Source organism: Ceratotherium simum, chromosome 25, assembly GCF_057802395.1.
Source record: "Ceratotherium simum simum isolate JZ-2026a chromosome 25, ASM5780239v1, whole genome shotgun sequence".
Taxonomy (NCBI): Eukaryota; Metazoa; Chordata; class Mammalia; order Perissodactyla; family Rhinocerotidae; genus Ceratotherium; species Ceratotherium simum.
The window spans coordinates 10,947,794-10,955,766 of NC_141924.1; positions in this window are offsets into that span (position 1 = coordinate 10,947,794).

Sequence of the window (7,973 nt, forward strand, 5' to 3'; positions counted from 1 at the left end):
CGATGTTGCCTGTTGCGTGTCTGAGCATTCTGTACGATGCCTTGCAGGTGGGGCTCCTAAAGCCCCGGATTAGGGCTCTTTTGAACCTTTATGATTAGGGTTCTTTATGAACACAATGGGGGCGGCAGAGAGTGAATTATTAATTCACTGAAATAAATATTCATTGGGTGACCATGCCTGCCCCTTTAGGGGTGAAGCAGCGAGCAAGGCAGGCCCTCAAAAAGCTAACATTTTAATTGGGCAGGACAATATTTACATACGTTAAGTCGTTTCAAATGGTGCTAAATGCTGGGAAGAGAAGTTTATGGATGTGGCCTGGGAGTGTGGCTTAACTGGCAACACGCAAGGGCAGGCCGGGCTAGTGGCAGCTAGTGCGCAAGGCCCGAGGAGAGGGAGCGTGTGGGTCACAGAAAGGCGCCTGTGGCTGGAACAGAGATGGAGGGGGAGTGAGATGAAGGCTGGTGGGTCAGGCTCTGACCTTGCTGGCCCCAGGCGGGAGTTGGGCTATTCATCTGAAGACAAAGGGAAGTTGTTGACTTCTGAGCAAGCCGTTGGCAGGATCCCATTGGTAGAAAGATCCCTTTGACTACTGGGTACAAAACAGATGTTTGGGGGCTTGGAGTGGACACAGGAAGACCGATTAGAGGACTGTTGTATTAGTTGTAGGCAAGAGATGATAGTGGTTTGAGTTGGCTGGTGGCAGTGGGTGGACTTGATTTAGGAGATGAAGTTGTCAGGACCTCATCATGGACTGGTTGTGGGTGGTGATGAGAGATGTGTCAAAGATTGTCCCAGATTTCTGGCAAGAACAGCTAAGTTTTGGGGGGAGGAGAAGGGCATGATCGTGAGTTCAGTTTGGACATGTTGAATTTGAGGTGCTTTTGAGACATGCAGGAAAAGAAGTCAAATCAGTCCTTAGATGGAGAGGACTAGAGCTCAGAGCAGGGACTGAGCCAGTAAAGACATCGAGGAACGAGCAGCTGGAGAGGCAGGGGAGCAGACGGGGCCCAGAACCCAAGGTGAGGAGAGCGTGGGCAACAGCTGAGATGCTTTTGAGAGATCTAGTGAGAAGGTAGCTGAAGAAAGTCCATTAGATTTAGCTGTCCAGAGGCCTTTGGCCCAGGCAATTCAGGTAGAATGGTAGGGCAGAAACCCAGATGAAGTGAGTTGACTGGGAAATAGAGATGTGGAGACTTTGAGAACAGGCTGTTCTTCCCAGTTGGTGGGCTGGAAAGAGAAGAGAAAGGAACCTGGGATTTAGGGAGGGTTTTTTCTTTCTGGTTGGGAGAGACTTGAGCCTGTATAATGCTGAAGGAAAGGCTTAATAGAGAAGAGCTGATGATTCAGAAGTGGGGAGGGGGAGGCAGTCTAGGACTGGGATGGTGACTCACCATGCTGTCCTACCAACACAGCTCCATATGCCCCAAGATGACTGCTTGAGCTCTAGCCATTTTGTTGGAGTTCAGCCAGCAGGAAGGAAAGAGGAAGGTAGAAAGATGGCACCGCTCTTCCTCTTTTTTTTTTTTTTTAATTAACAAACATTTACTTGCCAGCAGTCTCCCTTCCCTTTTAAGGACACCTCCAGAGGTTCCACATGACACTTTTCCTTACGTCTCGTTGGCTGTAACCTAACCCATGGCCACATCTAGCTGAAGGGGAGGTCAGGAAACGTAGGCTTCGGACTGAGTCACAATGTGCCCAACTAAAGAAGGATTGGGAACTGGACACCAGGAGGCTCTGAGCAGTCTCTGCCATGAAGGGGTGTGGGAGGGGCCAGGTGGTTTGTCTGCTGAGGAAGAGTCTGGAAAGAATTAGGATTTGGAGCCCAACCTACTCCACTCTAATCCCTGCCCCATATCCTGTCACCTGTGTGACCTTGAACAAGTCACCTCCCCTCTCTGAGCCTCAGCATCGTCCTCTGTAAAACGGGAGTGACAGTCTCCTGGCAGAATCACTTTGAGGATTAGAGGAGGTACCATGGAGAGACCTGACCTGCAGTAGGCGCTGATGTTTCTTACGTTCAGGTTGCGATTTAAATTGTTTTTAAGATAGTAAACACACGTTGAGCACTTACTATATCCCAGGCACTTGCTGGATGCGTTTTCATCACACACATATTGATTTCTGACTCCAACCTGGTGAGGTCGGTGTTATATCATGCTTATTCTATAAAGTAGGAAACTCCAGTTCAGTGAGTCACTCGACAAATAAATGTCAAGGTTTGAACCCAGATCTCCTAACTCTGTGATGTTGTGATATAATAAGAAATATATATTTGGTCTTTGTCCCAGTTCCTGGCACAGAGCTTCTAAAAGGGTTTTGAAATTTCCTGAGTGATAGAGATGATAGGAGCATCTTTTGTTATTCATGACAAGTGCCTTTCAGCCATCCTGGAGTTTATTAATGAGATGACTGGTGGCTGGAAGCCCCTAGATAACTTCAGGTTGGGGACCGATTGCCAGAGGAACCATCTGATTAGAGGGATGGAACTTTCAGCCCCCTCACTGAAAGGGGAGGCGAGGGTGGCTGGGAATGGAGTTAATCACCAGTGACCAATGACTTGATCAGTTGCACCTCTGTAATGGAACCTCCATAAAAACCCTAAATGAAGGGGTTTGGAGAGTTTCTGGGTTGGTGAATGCATACACGTGCTGGGAGGGTGGTGCATCCCAACTCCATGGGGACAGAAGCTCTGCACTCTGTGGACCCTACCAGATCTTACCCTGTGTACCTCCTCATCTGGTTGTTTGTATCCATTGTAATAAACCAGCAATAGTAAGTAAAGTGCTCTGTGAGTTCTGTGAGCTGTTCTAGCAAATTATGGAACCTGAGAACGGGGTCATGGGAACCCCTGATTTGTAGCCAAATTGGACAGAAGTGTGGGTAACCTGGGGACCCACTCCTTGCGATGGGTGTCTGAAGTGGGGGGCAGTCTTGTGGGACTCAGCCCTTACCCTGTGGGGTCTGCACTAACTCTGGTAGTTAGTGTTAGAATGGGTTAAATTATAGGGCACCCAGTTGGTTCTGCAGAGAACTGGAGAATTGCTTGCTGTGGGAAACCCACACGTTTGGCGTCAGAAGTGTTGTGCTGTTGGAGGTATGAGCACCTTAGTAGAAGAGTCCACCGCCTTTCCTGGCAGCCATGTGAGGTGAGCAGATCCTCCAAGACCCTTCACAGCTCAGCCTCGGCGTAACTGCTGGAAGTTTCCCAGACTCCTGCCTGCACCTTTGCACCTGTTGTTCCCACACTTGACTACCCGGCGAACTTCTACTCCATCCACAAGGCTCTCAGCAAAAGAGAGCCCTTCTCAGAAATGGTTCCTGATTCCCACCCCAAGGATTACTCCCTCAGTCCATTTTGATCATTTAAAACTATCGTTGTTGGGCCGGCCCCGTGGCTTAGTGGTTAAGTGCGCGCGCTCCACTGCTGGCGACCCGGGTTCGGATCCCGGGCACGCACCGACACACCGCTTCTCCGGCCATGCTGAGGCCGCGTCCCACATACAGCAACTAGAAGGATGTGCAGCTATGACACACAACTATCTACTGGGGCTTTGGGGGGAAAAAATAAATAAAAATAAAATCTTTAAAACTATCGTTGTTTGCAGTGACTTTCCTGAGGGCAGGGACTGTGGCGGTTCAGCTCTGGGTCTCCAGCAAATATGGGCGGCATCAAATTGGTTGAAGAATCAGACGGAGGTGAATGGACACATTGGTGGATGAGGCACCTGGGGGACAGGCATTCAAGGTCCCCAAGTGACTTAGAGGGCAGCTGGGACATGACTTAGGGCTTCCTGACCCCCCACCCCTCTTCCCACACTTGACCCCCTCAACAATGCACTCTGGCGGGTCCTTCTTTCAAAATTCCTCGGGTCTGGTTTTCCAGCGAGCAAGAAGACGCGGGGCTCAGCACTGCACTTGGGAGAACAAGCATAAAGTCAGCGCGGCTTGTTTGCAGGACACTGAGCTCCCAGGGGGTGGGGTGGATACAAGGAAGTCTGCTGTGGACAGGCACCCTTCTCTGGGGAAGCGTGCCTGGGAACCAAGTTGTGAAGTGGATCCTGTTTTCCCCAGGACAACCGTGTGGGTCGTATTGGGGTTTGCAATCAATCAATCCCAGACATGCTTCTGCCAGAGGAAGAAAGATACCACAACTACCACCCCCAGTAACTGTTGAAATGGCCAGCGCGGGCTCTGGGCACTATCGCGGCGCGCAGATGGGCTGGCCGCCTGGCGGGACGAGGGCACTGGGAAGTGCACACGTGGCCGGGGACATCAGATAACTCTGTGCCATCCAAACTGCAGACGCCAGAAGAATAAACAGCCGTGCCGCGTGTGGGCCACCTTCTGGGAACTGAGCAGGGCTGTGCGCGGAGGTGGGAACCGCCCCTCGTCGTGAGGTCGGCAGCCAGGCTCTCTAAGCCTCCGGCCAGCTCCCTGGGAGCCAGCAGACCCGGTCCGTCCTTTGTTCAGCCTCACAGACAGCCGCTGCAGTGACCCTGGCTTGCAGAGGACAGCTTGGAAAGATGACGTTAAGGACGCTGAAGGATTTTTTGAAAGGAGAGTAACGCCTTTGTCCGTGAGCCCACCGTCCTCATCCTCCCCTATCTTTTTGCCGTCTCCATTCCTGCCGGGAGCCCAGGCAGGCATTTTGACCTGGTTGCCAAATGAGAGCGCAGAGACCACCTTGGACAGGGTTTTTTGCCTTTCTGGGCTTTTCTTGGTCACAAGCACTGTGTCCTGTGGCTGTGTGGTCCTCGGATTGATCTTCTTCGTGGATGTCTCGTAGTCCTTTGAGCGGATACAGCCTTGTTGTCAAATGTCATCAGATAAGCTTGTTCCTGGTTGGGAGCTTTCACAGACAACTCTGTGACAAACTGTCACTCCTGCGTTTAAAACTATTTATGGAATTTCCTAGAGAAACACGATGAAATAAATGGGGAGGGGCGTGATTTGCTTTACGATACTTCAGCAAAGGAAAAAAAGAAAAATAAAATAGAGGAGAAATGCAATGGGATAAAATCTGTGTGATCTGGGGTGATGGGGTATGGGGCGTCACGGTGCCATTCGCCTCCTTTCTGGTATATGTTTGAAATTTTTCATAATAAAAAATTAAAAATAGAAATGTAAACACAGTCCCTGTCCTCGGGGAGCCCACAGTCCAGCAGTGAAACAGACAAGGAACGGGGCCCTGGCAGAGCAGTGTGACCAGTGCCACGCCAGGGCTAGGGGACCCAGAGGAGGCCACCTACCTCCGACTTAGGAAATCAGGGAAGGCTTCCCAGAGGAAGTGACCTGAGGCCTGAAGGATGCATAGGAGGTGGGCATGTGACAGGGAAGGGAAGGGTGTTCCAGGCCGAGGTACCTGCAAGAGCAAAGAGCTGGAGAAGGAAGTACTGCAGACAAAGCCTGGAGCCGTGGGCTGTCCAGCTTGAGTGTTGGTGAGGTTGAGCCAAAGCTAGAGCGGACAGCAGGGGCCGGCCAGCGGCGCTTCGTGAGCTGTGCAGCTGGGGAGGACGTGGTCAGGTGTGGGGACGGTCACTGCTGGGTGCAGCATGGACTGTGGGTGGTGGAGAGGGGCTGAGCATTCTCACATTTGCAGCTTTGGCTTCTCAATTACTCCTTTAAGATCATTCCCAGAATGCTCACCCCCACATTGTGCCCTGATTCCTCTGTCACTGCTGCTGTTTTCTCTGCAGTTTTCCTCTTAAAGAGGCTGGGGCTAGGTTTTACTCATCGCTGGCGCCCAGTGTTTAGCACTAAATAACTGCTTTGTGAATGAATGAACTTGTGTTGAGCGCCTACAGGCGCCAGGCGCTATTCTCATGCTTTCCACGTTACTTCGTACGCGGGGTCTTCGTGACCCCCTTTGTGAATACGGTACTATTATCTCTGCGTTAGTTCGGGTGCTCCAGGAAGCGCACAGCAAGACAGGATTTTCAGGGAGACACCTGTGAAGGGAAAAGGAGGGGCGTCAGAGAAGGCAGGTGCCGTGGGACCCTGCAGTCCTAGGAAAGTGTCAGCCAGGCCGACTGCAGAGCTCTGCAGCCAGTTGCTGGTGAAGGAGTCCTGTGTTTCCCGGAAACGGCCTGCTTTAGCCCCCCTCTACTGGCTCACTGCTGGGAGCAGCCCATTCCCCCAACCTGGGCAGGAGCGTGCGGGTGGGTCCAGGAGGGCAGTGACCGGAGCGGCTGTCAATGGCACGCACAACCCCATTTTACATTCCGGAAAACTGAGGCCCAGAGAAGTGTGGTCACCTGTCCAAGGTCACGCAGCTAGGAAGCAGTGGAGCTCCTTTGCTTCAGAGGCCATCTTTGTGACCCCTGCTCCATAACAGTGTTGTCGTGGGCTGAACTGTGTCCCCCCAAATTCATATGTGGAAGTCGCAACCCCAGGTACCTCAGAATGTGACTTTGTTTGGAAAAAGGTCCTTGCAGATGTGATTAGTGAAGATGAGACCACGCTGGAGGAGGGCAGGCCCCTAATAGGACTGGTGTCCCTATACGGAGGAGGAATTTGGACCAGAGACACACTCAGGGAGAACGCCACGTGAACACGAAGGCAGAGAGGGGAGCGATGGGTCTACAGGTCGAGGAACACTGAAGACGGCCAGCAAACCCCCAGGAGCTGGGAGAGAGGCCAGGAACCCTCGGAAGGAACCAACCCTGCTCACACCATGATCCTGGGCTTCTGGCCTCCAGACTGTGGGGAATAAGTTTCTATTGTTTGAGCCACCTGCTTGCGGCAGCCCCAGCAAACGAATACAGGTGTGAACGTCTTTAGCGGCAGCTAAACACACAAAGACGTCTGAGGTCTTGAGGTTGAGAAGCAGCTACAGACTTAGTGGGAAAAGCCCTGGGCTAGCTTGTGCTCCCTGCCCTGCCCCACCCCTTTCCTAGTTTGCGAACCCCTCATCTCTAAAGTGGAGCCATAGTACCTACTTCACAGGGCTGTCACGGGGGTCGTGCTGTGCGGAGGAATGTGTGCAAGGACGTCTAACTGGAGGAATGTGTGCAAGGACATCTAACTGTGAAAGGCAAGGTGATGCTATTATTACAGAGAGGGAAACTGAGGCCCAGGGAGTTGAAGTGACAGCTAGAATGCGGCACAGTCACGATTTGAACCCAGGCCCCTCGGAGCTGCAGGTGGATCCGACTTCCTCTCGTCCCTGCCAGCCCCCTGGAAATGGCCAAGCGTGACAACGAGAGGAAGTGATTCCTGTGGGAACGTGCTCCGGCCTCCATCCAACTGTGGACAAGGATGGGATCCTTCCCAGGCTGGGTTCCACTCCTGTCCTTGGTCAGCTTTGCTGCTGGCCAGTGTGCCACCTTGTGAAGATCCATTCTAGTTTATCTCCCACGACGCAGTCGTCTGGAGGATATCTGTGCAGGTGGCCCCTCTGGCCAGCCATCCTCAGGACAGGGTCCACTTGTGGCCGCCCCTCTGCCCCTGCCCCTCAGCTTGGTCTGTGGAGGCTCCTGGCTTCTGAGTGGTCCAAAGGAAGCAGGTGCTTCCTGAGGCCAGCCCAGTGCCACCAGGCTGCTCATCTTCCAGGCAGGCTGTTTCCCCACCTGGTGGCTCCCAGAGCCAAGGCCTCTCCTTCCAGATCCCTCCCTCAGCCCCGCTAGGCTCCACCGCCCACCCTAGGCTTCAGGAGCCCACAGGAAGGGGAGTTTGCTGGAAGACAGTCAAGAGCTGACAAAGAAGAAGGCAAAATGTGTCTTTCCTGAGCATCCAGAGGGCTATGGAAAAAAGACCAGAGTTGGAATCTCAGCTGGAGCACTGCTGTCTGTGTGGTACTCCATCCAGCCATTCATTCCGCAAACATCTACCGAGCACCCGCTATGCATCAGACCTTTATAGGAGGCAGTAGATACAACATGGTTGAGTGCATGGACTCTGGATGCAGAGAGACCGGGTACAAGTCCCAGCTCAGCCATTTACCAACTGTGTGCCCTTAGATGAGTTGCTTA